At 45.3% G+C, this 17,151-nt stretch overlaps 1 pseudogene; it reads right to left on the bottom strand.

The window, feature by feature from the left end:
- Positions 1 to 7,457: 7,457 nt before the first annotated feature.
- LOC106575010 (charged multivesicular body protein 2b-like) lies at positions 7,458 to 15,650 on the bottom strand (annotated as a pseudogene).
- Positions 15,651 to 17,151: the final 1,501 nt, after the last annotated feature.

The raw sequence follows: 17,151 nt of genomic DNA, 5'->3' as shown, positions 1-17,151 counted from the left end.
CTGGTCCCCCGTGGGAATCGAACCCACAACCCTGGTGTTGCAAACACCATGCTCTACCAACTGATCCACAGGGGACCTATATAACAAGTAAAACAATGGAATGGTAGATTTGCAGTGGAAGAAAGTGCAAAGTAGAAATAATGGGGTGCAAAGGAGCTAAATAAATAAATAAATACAGTAGAGGATATATGAAGCCTATGTGAATATAACGCCCGAGGAGCCGACTCCGGACCATGTGAGATGTAACCCCGGGTGGTTCATACTAGACCTACACCTTTTGAGGAAGAGTGCAGTTTTTTTCTCTTCTTCAGACCCATTTCTCAAAGGTAAATTTATCGCTGTCTCATTGCATCATGTCCTTATTGATCCGATCGGTTTTGGCTCCAGTAAAACCCTGTAGGTAGCAGTAGTTCAGGAGTCTTGTTGACCACCATGTCTGTCAGGCTGCAGGTAGTCAGTCCAACACCACATGACATCAGTGGTGGTTCTAGACTATTTCAACTGGGCGGGGCCAAGCTGGGGCCAGATTAGGGGGCCAGTTATTTGTACTGTTAGAAGGGGGCCAGTTATACTGTTAGAGGGGGCCAGTTGTACTGTTAGAGGGCCAGTTATACTGTTAGAGGGGCCAGGGAGTTGTACTGTTAGAGGGGGCCAGTTTATACTGTTAGAGGGGCCAGTTATACTGTTAGAGGGGGCCAGTTGTACTGTTAGAGGGGGCCAGTTGTACTGTTAGAGGGGCCAGTTATACTGTTAGAGGGGGCCAGTTGTACTGTTAGACGTTATTGTTGCCATATCGTTTTCTTCACTGCATTAGCAGGCAAAAGACCATGTTCATAATCATTAGTGTTCCGCGTTGCCACTGTCTAATAACGGATGTAAAAAAAATAAAGAAAGATAGCAAAAAGGAGTTATGTAAAAATTATTTCATACTCCACATTTAGGGGGCCAAAATTGTTGTCACAGGGCGCGCCGCCCCCCTCCCCCAGAACCGCTAGTGCATGACATCACCCTGCACTTTAATGGCCACTGTGCAGACTATACTGCACGTTTTACCTGACCAATCATATATGATCATATGATTTTTATATATATATATATTTAACTGTTGTGAATATACTATGGCTGTAAGGATGACCAACTAATTTCCCCGGGGGGATTAATGAAAGTTCATCTCAGGGGTGGTGGGGGCTGGTCAGTAATCATCTCGGTCCTGTTGCCGTGGAGAGTCCCAGCCTTTATCAGCTGGGCTAGTGACCGCTCAGACCTTCTGGGAGACGATGTGGATGAACTGTGAGGATAGATCACGAGGTCAGAGGCTAAAAAGATCTCTCCTTCTTCCCTATTCCCTATATAGTGCACTATTTTTAGTGGAGAATACGCTCTGGAGAATACAAGTGACAAGGTTCCTACCTGGCATCCAAATATCTGGAGACACCACTAGTTTATGCAAAGCTGTTTTTATTTTCAGTAACAAGCATATTTTCAAAAGACTAGCCTTCCCTGTAGCTCAGTTGGTAGAGCATGGTGTTTGCAACACCAGGGTTGTGGGTTCGATTCCCACGGGGGGGCCAGCACAGGAAAAAAAAAAAAAAAAATGTATGAAATTGTATGAAATGTATGTATTCACTACTGTAAGTCGCTCTGGATAAGAGCGTCTGCTAAATGACTAAAATGTAAATGTAAAATGTCTCTGACTGGTGTTTTATTAACTTTTAAAGATGGTGAGTAGACATTTTAACCTACATACACAAGGTGATGATGGTTCTGTATTAAAACTAAAAGTGCATGTTAACAGTTGAGGTATCAGCATGACTTCCTCTTCTCTTCCTGGTCAAGGTGTATGACTCCATGCTGGCTCTCCCCGGAGACCTGCAGCAACACCATTTCCCTTCTTGGTTTCCATGGTCGACCAGCATCGCGGGGCAGGAAGTGCACCAACTTCCCGGCCCTAGGGTTCCGGAACCAAGCCCCAGGTTGCCACGGCAGCTGGAATTCTGTTCCTGATTGCAGGAGGTGCTGGGTCTGGTGTCTCTCAGCTGGACAACTCAGTGTCATCACTGACTTCTATAATCCTCTGGTACACCAGGGCTTAAAGAAAGAGCTGGGTGCTGCCATCTTTATCTGCTGGTCGGGCAGCTCTCATGGCCAGGTACGGACCACAATGGCAATAAGTCAGACTTTGTGTTTTTAATCGTCCATTTTGATGACTGTATTGTTCTAAAACTGCTGAAGCAACTAAGCAACTATGTATTTTAAAATGTCCTTTCATTCATTCAGGGGGGTCTCCTGGTGTTCTCGTGCCCACAGAGGGATGGCCCTGGGCGGGATAGAAAGGTCTGTATATGAAGGCAAACAACACTACCACTAACCCTGCCTGCAGCCAGGGCACGACTCACGTCTGATCTGCCCGACCAGAGGAGGACCCTATTCCCTATGTAGTGCACTACATGTTCCCTATGTAGAGACCAGGGCCCTATTCCCGATGTAGTGCACTACATCCCTAGAGAATAGGATGGTATTTGGAAACATTTTCCATATGTAGAGACCAGGGCCCTATTCCCTATATAGTGCACTACTATAGACCAGAGCCCTATTCCCTATATAGTGCACTACTTTAGACCAGGACCCTATTCCCTATATAGTGCACTACTTTAGACCAGGGTCTACTGACATTTCTGTTTCAGACTGAAGATCTGATGAAGTGCCTTGTATATCTGAGAAATAATTGTATTTATTTATTTACACTTTCTCAAAAACGAGAGGATAGCAGAAAAACATAAATATAAAGTCTGTGACTGTTGGGCCGGAACAAAACCCTGCAGGAGCATAGCTCCCCCCAGGACAAGAGTTGGCCACCGTATAGCAGCTCTGAGATATCAGGGCCGTGTTCAAAAGCGCCTCACAACGGGAGTGCTGATCTAGAATCATGTTTGGCTTTAGATCCTAATGGATAAGAGGGGACCTGATCCTAGATCATAATGGATAAGAGGGGGACCTGATCCTAGATCATAATGAATAAGAGGGGACCTGATCCTAGATCATAATGAATAAGAGGGGACCTGATCCTAGATCATAATGAATAAGAGGGGACCTGATCCTAAATCATAATGAATAAGAGGGGACCTGATCCTAGATCATAATGAATAAGAGGGGACCTGATCCTAGATCATAATGAATAAGAGGGGATCTGATCCTAGATCATAATGAATAAGAGGGGACCTGATCCTAAATCATAATGAATAAGAGGGGACCTGATCCTAGATCATAATGAATAAGAGGGGGACCTGATCCTAGATCATAATGAATAAGAGGGGACCTGATCCTAGATCATAATGAATAAGAGGGGACCTGATCCTAGATCATAATGAATAAGAGGGGGACCTGATCCTAGATCATAATGAATAAGAGGGGACCTGATCCTAGATCATAATGAATAAGAGGGGAACCTGATCCTAGATCATAATGAATAAGAGGGGACCTGATCCTAGATCATAATGAATAAGAGGGGACCTGATCCTAGATCATAATGAATAAGAGGGGACCTGATCCTAGATCATAATGAATAAGAGGGGACCTGATCCTAGATCATAATGAATAAGAGGGGACCTGATCCTAGATCATAATGAATAAGAGGGGACCTGATCCTAGATCATAATGGATAAGAGGGGGACCTGATCCTAGATCATAATGAATAAGAGGGGACCTGATCCTAAATCATAATGAATAAGAGGGGGACCTGATCCTAGATCATAATGAATAAGAGGGGGACCTGATCCTAGATCATAATGAATAAGAGGGGACCTGATCCTAGATCATAATGAATAAGAGGGGACCTGATCCTAGATCATAATGAATAAGAGGGGACCTGATCCTAAATCATAATGAATAAGAGGGGATCTGATCCTAGATCATAATGAATAAGAGGGGACCTGATCCTAGATCCTAATGGATAAGAGGGGGACCTGATCCTAGATCATAATGAATAAGAGGGGGACCTGATCCTAGATCATAATGAATAAGAGGGGGACCTGATCCTAGATCATAATGAATAAGAGGGGACCTGATCCTAAATCATAATGAATAAGAGGGGACCTGATCCTAGATCATAATGAATAAGAGGGGACCTGATCCTAGATCATAATGAATAAGAGGGGATCTGATCCTAGATCATAATGAATAAGAGGGGACCTGATCCTAAATCATAATGAATAAGAGGGGACCTGATCCTAGATCATAATGAATAAGAGGGGGACCTGATCCTAGATCATAATGAATAAGAGGGGACCTGATCCTAGATCATAATGAATAAGAGGGGGACCTGATCCTAGATCATAATGAATAAGAGGGGACCTGATCCTAGATCATAATGAATAAGAGGGGACCTGATCCTAGATCATAATGAATAAGAGGGGAACCTGATCCTAGATCATAATGAATAAGAGGGGAACCTGATCCTAGATCATAATGAATAAGAGGGGACCTGATCCTAGATCATAATGAATAAGAGGGGACCTGATCCTAGATCATAAGAATAAGAGGGGACCTGATCCTAGATCATAATGAATAAGAGGGGACCTGATCCTAGATCATAATGAATAAGAGGGGACCTGATCCTAGATCATAATGAATAAGAGGGGACCTGATCCTAGATCATAATGGATAAGAGGGGGACCTGATCCTAGATCATAATGAATAAGAGGGGACCTGATCCTAAATCATAATGAATAAGAGGGGACCTGATCCTAGATCATAATGAATAAGAGGGGGACCTGATCCCAGATCATAATGAATAAGAGGGGACCTGATCCTAGATCATAATGAATAAGAGGGGACCTGATCCTAGATCATAATGAATAAGAGGGGACCTGATCCTAAATCATAATGAATAAGAGGGGATCTGATCCTAGATCATAATGAATAAGAGGGGACCTGATCCTAGATCCTAATGAATAAGAGGGGACCTGATCCTAGATCATAATGAATAAGAGGGGACCTGATCCTAGATCATAATGAATAAGAGGGGACCTGATCCTAGATCATAATGAATAAGAGGGGATCTGATCCTAAATCATAATGAATAAGAGGGGATCTGATCCTAGATCATAATGAATAAGAGGGGATCTGATCCTAGATCATAATGAATAAGAGGGGGACCTGATCCTAGATCATAATGAATAAGAGGGGATCTGATCCTAAATCATAATGAATAAGAGGGGGACCTGATCCTAGATCCTAATGGATAAGAGGGGGACCTGATCCTAGATCATAATGAATACAAGGGACCTGATCCTAGATCATAATAAATAAGAGGGGGACCTAAGTGGGGGGGGACAGGGAGAGGTGGGGCTAAGTGGGGGGGGAGAGGTGGGGCTAAGTGGGGGGGAGAGAGGTGGGGCTAAGTGGGGGACAGGGAGAGGTGGGGCTAAGTGGGGGGGGTGGGGAGAGGTGGGGCTAAGTGGGGGGGAGAGGTGGGGCTAAGTGGGGGCGGGGAGAGGTGGGGCTAAGTGGGGGGGACGGGGAGAGGTGGGGCTAAGTGGGGGACAGGGAGAGGTGGGGCTAAGTGGGGGGACAGGGAGAGGTGGGGCTAAGTGGGGGGGACAGGGAGAGGTGGGGCTAAGTGGGGGGCGGGGAGAGGTGGGGCTAAGTGGGGGGGGAGAGGTGGGGCTAAGTGGGGGGCGGGGAGAGGTGGGGCTAAGTGGGGGACGGGGAGAGGTGGGGCTAAGTGGGGGGACAGGGAGAGGTGGGGCTAAGTGGGGGGGACAGGGAGAGGTGGGGCTAAGTGGGGGGGAGAGGTGGGGCTAAGTGGGGGGGACGGGGAGAGGTGGGGGCTAAGTGGGGGGGACAGGGAGAGGTGGGGCTAAGTGGGGGGACGGGGAGAGGTGGGGCTAAGTGGGGGACAGGGGAGAGGTGGGGGCTAAGTGGGGGGGACAGGGAGAGGTGGGGCTAAGTGGGGGGACAGGGAGAGGTGGGGCTGAAGTGGGGGGACAGGGAGAGGTGGGGCTAAGTGGGGGGGACGGGGAGAGGTGGGGCTAAGTGGGGGGACGGGGGAGAGGTGGGGCTAAGTGGGGGGGACGGGGAGAGGTGGGGCTAAGTGGGGGGGACGGGGAGAGGTGGGGGCTAAGTGGGGGGGACAGGGAGAGGTGGGGCTAAGTGGGGGGGACAGGGAGAGGTGGGGCTAAGTGGGGGGGACAGGGAGAGGTGGGGCTAAGTGGGGGGGACAGGGAGAGGTGGGGCTAAGTGGGGGGGACAGGGAGAGGTGGGGCTAAGTGGGGGGGACAGGGAGAGGTGGGGCTAAGTGGGGGGGACAGGGAGAGGTGGGGCTAAGTGGGGGGGACAGGGAGAGGTGGGGCTAAGTGGGGGGGACAGGGAGAGGTGGGGCTAAGGGGGGGAGGGGAGAGGTGGGGCTAAGTGGGGGGACAGGGAGAGGTGGGGCTAAGTGGGGGGGAGAGGGGGGGGAGAGGTGGGGCTAAGTGGGGGGGACGGGAGAGGTGGGGCTAAGTGGGGGGACAGGGAGAGGTGGGGCTAAGTGGGGGGAGAGGTGGGGCTAAGTGGGGGGGGACGGGGAGAGGTGGGGCTAAGTGGGGGGACGGGGAGAGGTGGGGCTAAGTGGGGGGACGGGGAGAGGTGGGGCTAAGTGGGGGGGAGAGGTGGGGCTAAGTGGGGGGACGAAAAATGGACTAATCCTAAAGTTGGTTTCCAGGGTGGTAAAAGGCAGTTTCAGATTCTACTGTTCATGTATTCAAAATGAAAAGAAATGACTGTCAACAAGTATAAAATCAGCAGTTATACATGCAATTCAACTTCCTGTTTCTTAATAAAAAGAATTTTAAAAGTTACATTTTTTTTTCTCCATTGATAGGCTGTTATTAACTTTAATCTTGATAAATCCCGTGACCTTTTGGAGCGCTGACCTGGAACAATAGCAGCATTCTCCTGTACTTCCTGTTACACAGGTGGAAAACCATCAGTAGGACGAAAACGTTTCGCAACGTTCAGGTAGGAATATGCTCTACAGAACAAACAAAAAAACACATGCCTCTCTGACATGTAGAATGAGGCTCTATTCGTGACATTTCATTTTATCTGCAACGCTACGCTAACGCTACGCTACGCTACGCTAACGCTACGCTAACGCTACGCTACGCTAATGAACGTAGTAGGTAGCCCTGTTATTCAACCTCTCTCTCTCCTTGTGTGGCCACTGCATAGACCCCAATACACAGCAGGACATCTACAACTACATGCAGTGGCATCTATAGTCATACAGACGAGATATATATATATATATATATATAAATATAATAGTGTCACTATATCCCAGAAAAGACATGTCAGAAACAGAGCGGGGAGTGTGTGTGTGTGTGTGTGTGTCCAGGCACAGGGTGTGTGTGTGTGTGTGTGTGTGTGTGTGTGTGTGTGTGTCCAGGCACAGGTGTGTGTGTGTGTGTGTGTGTGTGTGTGTGTGTGTGTGTGTGTGTGTGTGTGTGTGTGTGTGTGTGTGTGTGTGTGTGTGTTAGTCCACTCCCAAGGCTTTGAGCTGTCGTTCGATGTCTTCGTCGGAGATGCCGTCTGACTTCGAGGTAGAAGAGGTGGGGTTATTTCTGCTGGTTGAAGGAGCGTTCACCATCTACGATCAATAAGAACAATGAATCAACTCAACCTTGATTCTCCCAAGCGTTCACCATCTACGATCAATAAGAACAATGAATCAACTCAACCTTGATTCTCCCAAGCGTTCACCATCTACGATCAATAAGAACAATGAATCAACTCAACCTTGATTCTCCCAAGCGTTCACCATCTACGATCAATAAGAACAATGAATCAACTCAACCTTGATTCTCCCAAGCGTTCACCATCTACGATCAATAAGAACAATGAATCAACTCAACCTTGATTCTCCCAAGCATTCACCATCTACGATCAATAAGAACAATGAATCAACTCAACCTTGATTCTCCCAAGCGTTCACCATCTACGATCAATAAGAACAATGAATCAACTCAACCTTGATTCTCCCAAGCATTCACCATCTACGATCAATAAGAACAATGAATCAACTCAACCTTGATTCTCCCAAGCATTCACCATCTACGATCAATAAGAACAATGAATCAACTCAACCTTGATTCTCCCAAGCATACGCCATTCATAGTATTTCCACAGTACTAGTGTCCTGTCCAGGGGGTGTCCTGGTACATCCAGCTGTCTCACTACAGAAACAGGAGATAGACTAGTGTCCTGTCCAGGGGGTGTCCTGGTACATCCAGCTGTCTCACTACAGAAACAGGAGATAGACTAGTGTCCTGTCCAGGGGGTGTACTGGTACATCCAGCTGTCTCACTACAGTAACAGGAGATAGACTAGTGTCCTGTCCAGTAGGAGCCTAACCCAGTTGAACCCTAAACCTAACCCAGTAGGACCCTAACCCATTAGGACCCAAACCCATTAGGACCCTAACCCAGTTGGACCCTAACCCAGTTGGACCCTAACCCAGTTGGACCCTAACCCTAACCCAGTAGGACCCTAACCCAGTAGGACCGTAACCCTAACCCAGTAGGACCCTAACCCTAACCCAGTAGGACCCTAACCCAGTTGGACCGTAACCCTAACCCAGTAAGACCCTAACCCAGTAGGACCCTAACCCAGTAGGACCCTAACCCTAACCCAGGTGGACCCTAACCCAGGTGGACCCTAACCCAGGTGGACCCTAAACCTAACCCAGTTGGACCCTAACCCAGTAGGACCCTTGTCAGCCAATCAGCGTTCAGGGCTGGAACCAGCCAGTTTATAATGCTACATACAAGTCCAGGTTCCCGGACACAGACTAACCCTGGTCCTATTTCAAATATCCAAATGAAAGTTATTTTAAATCCAGGACTGGTCTTAATCTATATCTGGGAAACCAGCCCCAAGGATCTCTCTTACAGTTCCCAATATCAGGGTTTAGTCTCCAGATTTATTCTGCCTTTATTAAATAAATAAATCAGGTACATCATTGATAACACATTATATTTCCCAATAAATACTAATAATGTCTCACCTTTCCTGATATCTCGATGCCGATCTCGTCCAGAACCTGGTTAACGATGCTGTCAGACTCCTCCTCATCTCCAGATGCCTCAAAGATCTCATCCAGCGTATCGTTAACTGAGAGGAGGGGACAGAGAGAGAAGAGTCCTATAAAACATCCCTTGTCATAAAAAAAAAAAAAAACACACACACACACACACACACACACACACACACACACACACACACTCTACCCGGTCAGAAGTTTGGACACACCTACTCATTCAAGGGTTTTTCTTTATTTTTACAATTTTCTACATTGTAGAATAATAGTTAAGACATCAAAACTATGAAATAATCATGTAGTAACCAAAAAAAAAAGTGTTAAACAAATCAAAATATATTTTATATTTGAGATTTTCAAAAATAGCCACCCTTTGTCTTGATGACAGCTTTGCCACACTCTTGGCATTTTCTCAACAAGCTTCAAATGGAATGTTTTTCCAACAGTCTTGAAGGAGTTCCCACATATGCTGAGCACTTGTCGACTGCTTTTCTTTTCACTCTGCTGTCCATCTCATCCCAAACCATCTCAATTGGGTTGAGGTCAGGTGATTGTGGAGGCCATGTTGGTTAAGTGTGCTTTAAATTCTAAATAAATCACAGACACCAGCAAAGCACCCCCACACCTCCTCCTCCATGCTTCAATTTGGGAACCACAAATAGATCATCCGTTCACCTACTCTGCGTCTCAAAGACACAGTGGTTGGAACCAAACATTTCCTCCGGTCTAATGTCCATTGCTCGTGTTTCTTGGCCCAAGCAAGTCTCTTCTTCTTATTGGTGTCCTTTAGTAGTGGTTTCTTTGTAGCAGTTCAACCATGAAGGGCCTGATTCACACAGTCTCCTCTGAACAGTTGATGTTGAGATGTCTGTTACTTGAACTCTGTGAAGCATTTATTTGGGCTGCAATTTCTGAGGCTGGTAACTAATGAATTTATCCTCTGCAGCAGAGGTAACTCTGGGTCTTCCTTTCCTGTGGCGGTCCTCATGAGAGCCAGTTTCATCATAGCGCTTGATGGTTTTTGTGACTGCACTTGAAGAAACTTTCAAAGTACTTGAAATATTCCAGATTGACTGACCTTCTCGTCTTAAAGTAATGATGGACTGTTGTTTCTCTTTGCTTATTTGAGCTGTTCCCTGCCATAATATGGACTTGGTATTTTACCAAATAGGGTCATCTTCTGTATACCACCCCTACCTTGTCACAACACAACTGATTGGCTGAAATGCATTAAGAAGGAAAGAAATTCCACAAATTAACTTTTAACAAGGCACAACTGTTAATTGAAATGCATTCCAGGTGACTACCTCATGAAGCTGGTTGAGAGAATGTCAAGAGTGTGCAACGCTGTCAAGGCAAAGGGTGGCTACTTTGAAGAATCTCAAATGTATTTTGTTTAACACTTTTTTTGGTTACTACATGATTCCATATGTGTTATTTCATAGTTTTGATGTCTTCACTATTATTCTACAATGTAGAAAATAGTCAAAATAAAGAAAAACCCATGAATGAGTAGGTGTGTCCAAACTGTTGACTGGTGCCATATATGGACACATGAGTGACATGGGGAGGGGCTTCTTGATAATGACAATGGTGTTGTCCAAAATGGCACACGACTACATATATCCCCTATATAGTCCACTACCGTCTACCATGGGCCCTATATAGTCCACTACTGTCTACCAGGGCCCTATATAGGGGACAGGGTGTCATTTCAGATGAAACCATTGGTCACAGAGCAATAGGGCTCTGGTCAAATGTAGTACACTATATAGGTAATAATAGCATATAGTACACTATATAGGTAATAACAGTACACTATATAGGTAATAACAGCATATAGTACACTATATAGGTAATAACAGTACACTATATAGGTAATAACAGTACACTATATAGGTAATAACAGTACACTATATAGGTAATAACAGTACACTATATAGGTAATAACAGTACACTATATAGGTAATAATAGTACACTATATAGGTAATAACAGTACACTATATAGGTAATAACAGTACACTATATAGGTAATAATAGTACACTATATAGGTAATAAAGTACACTATATAGGTAATAACAGTACACTATATAGGTAATAATAGTACACTATATAGGTAATAATAGTACACTATATAGGTAATAATAGTACACTATATAGGTAATAATAGTACACTATATAGGTAATAATAGTACACTATATAGGTAATAATAGTACACTATATAGGTAATAATAGTACACTATATAGGTAATAATAGTACACTATATAGGTAATAATAGTACACTATATAGGTAATAATAGTACACTATATAGGTAATAATAGTACACTATATAGGTAATAACAGTACACTATATAGGTAATAACAGTACACTATATAGGTAATAACAGTACACTATATAGGTAATAACAGTACACTATATAGGTAATAATAGTACACTATATAGGTAATAATATTATACTATATAGGTAATAATATTATACTATATAGGTAATAATAGTACACTATATAGGTAATAATAGTACACTATATAGGTAATAATAGTACACTATATAGGTAATAATATTATACTATATAGGTAATAATATTATGTCTTATCATCATGAGGACAATAACATAGAATGTGTAACATAGATCCAGTCTTATCATCATGAGGACAACAACATAGAATGTGTAACATAGATCCAGTCTTATCATCATGAGGACAACAGCATAGAATGTGTAACATAGATCCAGTCTTATCATCATGAGGACAACCATAGAATGTGTAACATAGATCCAGTCTTATCATCATGAGGACAACAGCATAGAATGTGTAACATAGATCCAGTCTTATCATCATGAGGACAACAGCATAGAATGTGTAACATAGATCCAGTCTTATCATCATGAGGACAACAGCATAGAATGTGTAACATAGATCCAGTCTTATCATCATGAGGACAACAGCATAGAATGTGTAACATAGATCCAGTCTTATCATCATGAGGACAACAACATAGAATGTGTAATATAGATCCAGTCTTACTCATCATGAGGACAACAACATAGAATGTAACATAGATCCAGTCTTATCATCATGAGGACAACAACATAGAATGTGTAACATAGATCCAGTCTTATCATCATGAGACAACAACATAGAATGTGTCATAGATCCAGTCTTATCATCATGAGGACAACAACATAGAATGTGTAATATAGATCCAGTCTTACTCAGCTCCTCTGACATCTCCATCTTCATGTTCTCCTTCTGGAAGTTCTGCATGGTCTGTTGCATCTTCTGAGGGTCCATCTTCTTATTGACAGCCTGCATAGTCTGAGACGGGAGAGGGAGAGGGAGGGGAGGGGAGGGGAGGGGAGGGGAGGGGGAGAGGGAGAGGGAGAGGGAGGGGAGGGGAGGGGAGAGGAGAGGAGAGGGAGAGGAGAGGAGAGTCACATGGTCTGGTAACACTTTGCAAAAGGAAGACAGACACAGACAGACAGGAGAGACATAGAGAAGCAGCCCACTGATCCACACTTACTTTGGTCGTGGTAGCCATGGCCCCTGCCATCTTCATCTGAGAGTTCATGAGTTTGGTCTGAGAGGACATGGAGGTGACCTTTGAACCCACGGCGTAGCTTCTGTTCTTCTGTCTCCTCAGCTGAATCAGCTGCTTGGCCAGGATGGTACACGCCTCCTTGTTCCCAGTCTTCGCCATCTTCTTAATCTCCATCTCCTGGGAGACAGCGTGCATCCGGAAAGTATTCAGACCCCGTGGACCTTTCCCCACATTTTGTTACAGCCTTATTCTAAAATGTATTAAATCGTTCCCCCCCTCATCGATCTACACACAGTACCCCATAATGACATCACAACACCCCATAATGACATCACAACACCCCATAATGACATCACAAGACCCCATAATGACATCACAAGAACGACAGATTTTTACCTTGTCAGCTCGGGGATTCGATCTTGCAACCTTTCGGGTTACAAGTCCAACGCTCTAACCACTAGGCTACCTGCCGACCCAATATACAATGCCCAGCGTGGTGGTGGGTACTGTATACAAAAGACAAAGCTGGAAACCAAGACAACAACCTGGAGCTGACTAGCCTGGGTCCCAGCCTGTTTGTGCCATTATACCAACTTCTTGTCACTCCATTGTTATGTTTGGCATGAATGTAATGATATCAAACATGCTCAAGGTAGGTGTTTTCCACATAGACCTACAGCGCATCCGGAAAGAATTCACACCCCTTGACTTTTTACACATTTTCTTACGTTACAGCCTTATTCTAAAATGGACTAACTAATGTTTTTTTCCTCATCAATCTACACACAATACCCCATAATGACGAAGCGAAAACAGGTTTAGACATTTTTACAAATGTATTACAAATTTAAAAAAACAGAAACATTATTTACATAAGTATTCAGACCTTTTGCTATGAGACTTGAAATTGAGCTCAGGTGCATCCTGTTTCCATTGATCATCCTTGAGATGTTTCTACAACTTGATTGGAGTCCACCTGGGGTAAATTCAATAAGATTGGACATGATTTGGAAAGGCACACACCTGTCTATATAAGGTCCCACAGTTGACAGTGCATGTCAGAGCAAAAACCAAGCCATGAGGTCGAAGGAATTGTCTGTAGAGCTCCGAGACAGGATTATGTCGAGGCACAGATCTGGGGAAGGGTACCAAAACATTTCTGCTGCATTGAAGATCCCCAAAAACACAGTGGTCTCCATCATTCTGAAATGGAAGAAGTTTGGAACCACCAAGACTCTTCCTAAGAGCTGGCCGCCCGGCCAAACTGAGCAATCGGGGGAGAAGGGCCTTGGTCAGGGAGGTGACCAAGAACCCGATGGTCACTCTGACAGAGCTCCAGAGTTCCTCTGTGGAGATGGGAGAACCTTCCAGAAGGACAACCATCTCTGCAGCACTCCACCAATCAGGCCTTTATGGTAGCGTGGCCAGACAGAAGCCCCTCAGTAAAAGGCACATGACAGCCCGCTTGGAGTTTACCAAAAGACACCTAACGGACCCATATTTAACTCTTTGGCCTGAATGCCAAGCGTCACGTCTGGAGGAAACCAGGCACCACTCATCACTGGCCAATACCATCCCTACGGTGAAGCATGGTGGTGGCAGCATCATGCTGTGGGGATGTTTTTCAGTGGCAGGGACTGGGAGACTTGTCAGGATCGAGGGAAAGGGTACTGAGTAAAGGGTCTGAATACTGATGTAAAATGTGATATTTCAGTTATTTTTATAACTAGGTAAAAATGTCGAAATCTGTTTTTTTGCTTTGTCATTATGCAGTATTGTGTGTGTGTGTGTGTGTGTGTGTAGATTGAGGCGGTCTGAATACTGTACATTATCCATGACTCAGATACTCTCTGTATTCACTACTGGACTTTGCAGGGCTTGTGAGAACAGACTACTACTACACACCCACCAGTTGTTTTTCCTGTTTCTCCAGGGAAGTTCTGTCTCTGGGTTCCTCTCAGCTCTTTGGTCTGCTCCTTTATCACATCTAGACACAGCGGTGGGAGAGAAGACTACAAGATAAGTACTTGGCCTTGGTAGCGATGGGAGAGAAGACTACAAGATAAGTACTTGGCCTTGGTAGCGATGGGAGAGAAGACTACAAGATAAGTACTAGGCCTTGGTAGCGATGGGAGAGAAGACTACAAGATAAGTACTAGGCCTTGGTAGCGGTGGGAGAGAAGACTACAAGATAAGTACTTGGCCTTGGTAGCGATGGGAGAGAAGACTACAAGATAAGTACTTCCTGTGAAGAGGGCCTTGGTAGCGGGGAAAGTGGGAGAGAAGACTACAAGATAAGTACTTGGCCTTGGTAGCGGTGGGAGAGAAGACTACAAGATAAGTACTTGGCAAACACAGAGAGGAGAAGAGAGCGAGAGAAACAATTGTTATTGTTTATATCAGTTGTTTTGGTCATAGCCAAAACATCCGTTTCCCATGACAATGTAGCCCTTTGAATTGAGAGAGAGAGGAGACAGACGAGAGATCCGCTGAGGGGATTTTACAGCAGCAGCACCATCATCATCATCATCATGTGGGTCTCTATGCATGAAGAGACTGAAAATCCAAGTGACAGAACCTACCTGGACCGCAAAACGTCGGGCAGAGCAAACGTTTCCTGTGGATACCGTATCGCCACCTACTCCGGCCAGAAGGACCAACATACTGCTACGTTATTGGTGTTATAACTCTGTGGTTCTCTATACAGACCAGAGTATTGAAAGGCTGGCTAATAACACTTCCCTGTGTTTTTCCCCCTCCTCTCAGATTACCTCCTATTTAAACGACAAAAACTAGTTAAAATAAGGAAAAACATTAAGTTTATTCAACATTTTGACTTGTAATAGGAATGTTCAGTAATGCTGAGCCTACCTGTTAGAGACTAGTGTGTAACGTTAAGTTTTACACTCTCGGATTATAAGCGACTGAAGCTAACTTTGCTAATGTCGGCTAGCTGAAATACCGAGTCGGTGTACACTTACCATCTACTGTCTTTTTCTTGAAGAAGCCGGCCATGGTGACAGGCGATAACTTGTCCAAATAGCTATAATTCGATGGCTATTTTCTTTATAAAAGGGCTCTGTAGCCTTACACCGCCTGTTAAATTAAACCCGACCACCGACTTGTTTATTTCCTGGTTCGGAGAGAAGCAGGAAGTGCAGCACTTTAATGGGGGCGTTCCAGACAAGCTAGAATAAAAGCGCTGCGCTCACACTGAGCCATGTCTCCTGGGGAGAAAGCCAACCGCTAGGTGGCACACACTGAGCCATGTCGCCTGGGGAGAAAGCCAACCGCTAGGTGGCACACACTGAGCCATGTCGCCTGGGGAGAAAGCCAACCGCTAGGTGGCACACACTGAGCCATGTCGCCTGGGGAGAAAGCCAACCGCTAGGTGGCTCACACTGAGCCATGTCGCCTGGGGAGAAAGCCAACCTCTAGGAGGCTCAAACTGAGCCGTGTCGCCTGGGGAGAAAGCCAACCTCTAGGAGGCTCAAACTGAGCCATGTCGCCTGGGGAGAAAGCCAACCTCTAGGAGGCTCACACTGAGCCATGTCTCCTGGGGAGAAAGCCAACCTCTAGGAGGCTCACACTGAGCCATGTCGCCTGGGGAGAAAGCCAACCTCTAGGAGGCTCACACTGAGCCATGTCGCCTGGGGAGAAAGCCAACCTCTAGGAGGCTCAAACTGAGCCGTGTCGCCTGGGGAGAAAGCCAACCTCTAGGAGGCTCACACTGAGCCATGTCGCCTGGGGAGAAAGCCAACCTCTAGGAGGCTCAAACTGAGCCATGTCGCCTGGGGAGAAAGCCAACCTCTAGGAGGCTCAAACTGAGCCGTGTCGCCTGGGGAGAAAGCCAACCTCTAGGAGGCTCACACTGAGCCGTGTCTCCTGGGGAGAAAGCCAACCTCTAGGAGGCTCACACTGAGCCATGTCGCCTGGGGAGAAAGCCAACCTCTAGGAGGCTCACACTGACCCATGTCACCTGGGGAGAAAGCCAACTCAAACTGAGCCATGTCGCCTGGGGAGAAAGCCAACCGCTAGGTGGCAGTAGATACCTAGTTCCATAGTCAACACCACACCACACCACAGCTTGCATGGGGATAGCCAGCCAACCACAGAGATATTTACAGACTGGAAATAGCTTCCAGCTGGCTAGATCTGTCTGTTCATGATTTGCGAAAGCGTCTTGAATTTTAATAAGTACGAGTTTTTCTTGCCAAGTGGGTGTTTCCTCCTGATAGTGGTATTAAGCTGTATTCATAACAAGTGGGAACCTGGTGGGTTTGAGGGGGGAATATTGCTTGCAAACTGGGTCAACGATTTGTGTGCGTTCAAGTGCTTTGAACTTGTTGAGAACTAATGGCAAACAAGCAGCAGCGTCAACCATTAAACTACAGCTTTCATGCTCCCAAACAAATTATAGCGTTAAAAAAAAGAACTGATTCTTTGTTAGATGAAATCCTTACTTTTTTTTTTTGTTGTTGTTCAATAAACATTAATTAGATACAGCCACGGACTTGTTTCCTTGTTGAGA

This window comes from Salmo salar, chromosome ssa16 (genome assembly GCF_905237065.1).
Source record: "Salmo salar chromosome ssa16, Ssal_v3.1, whole genome shotgun sequence".
Classification (NCBI taxonomy): domain Eukaryota; kingdom Metazoa; phylum Chordata; class Actinopteri; order Salmoniformes; family Salmonidae; genus Salmo; species Salmo salar.
Note: the sequence above shows the minus strand (reverse complement) of the source record. Positions and strands in the feature narration are given on the sequence as shown.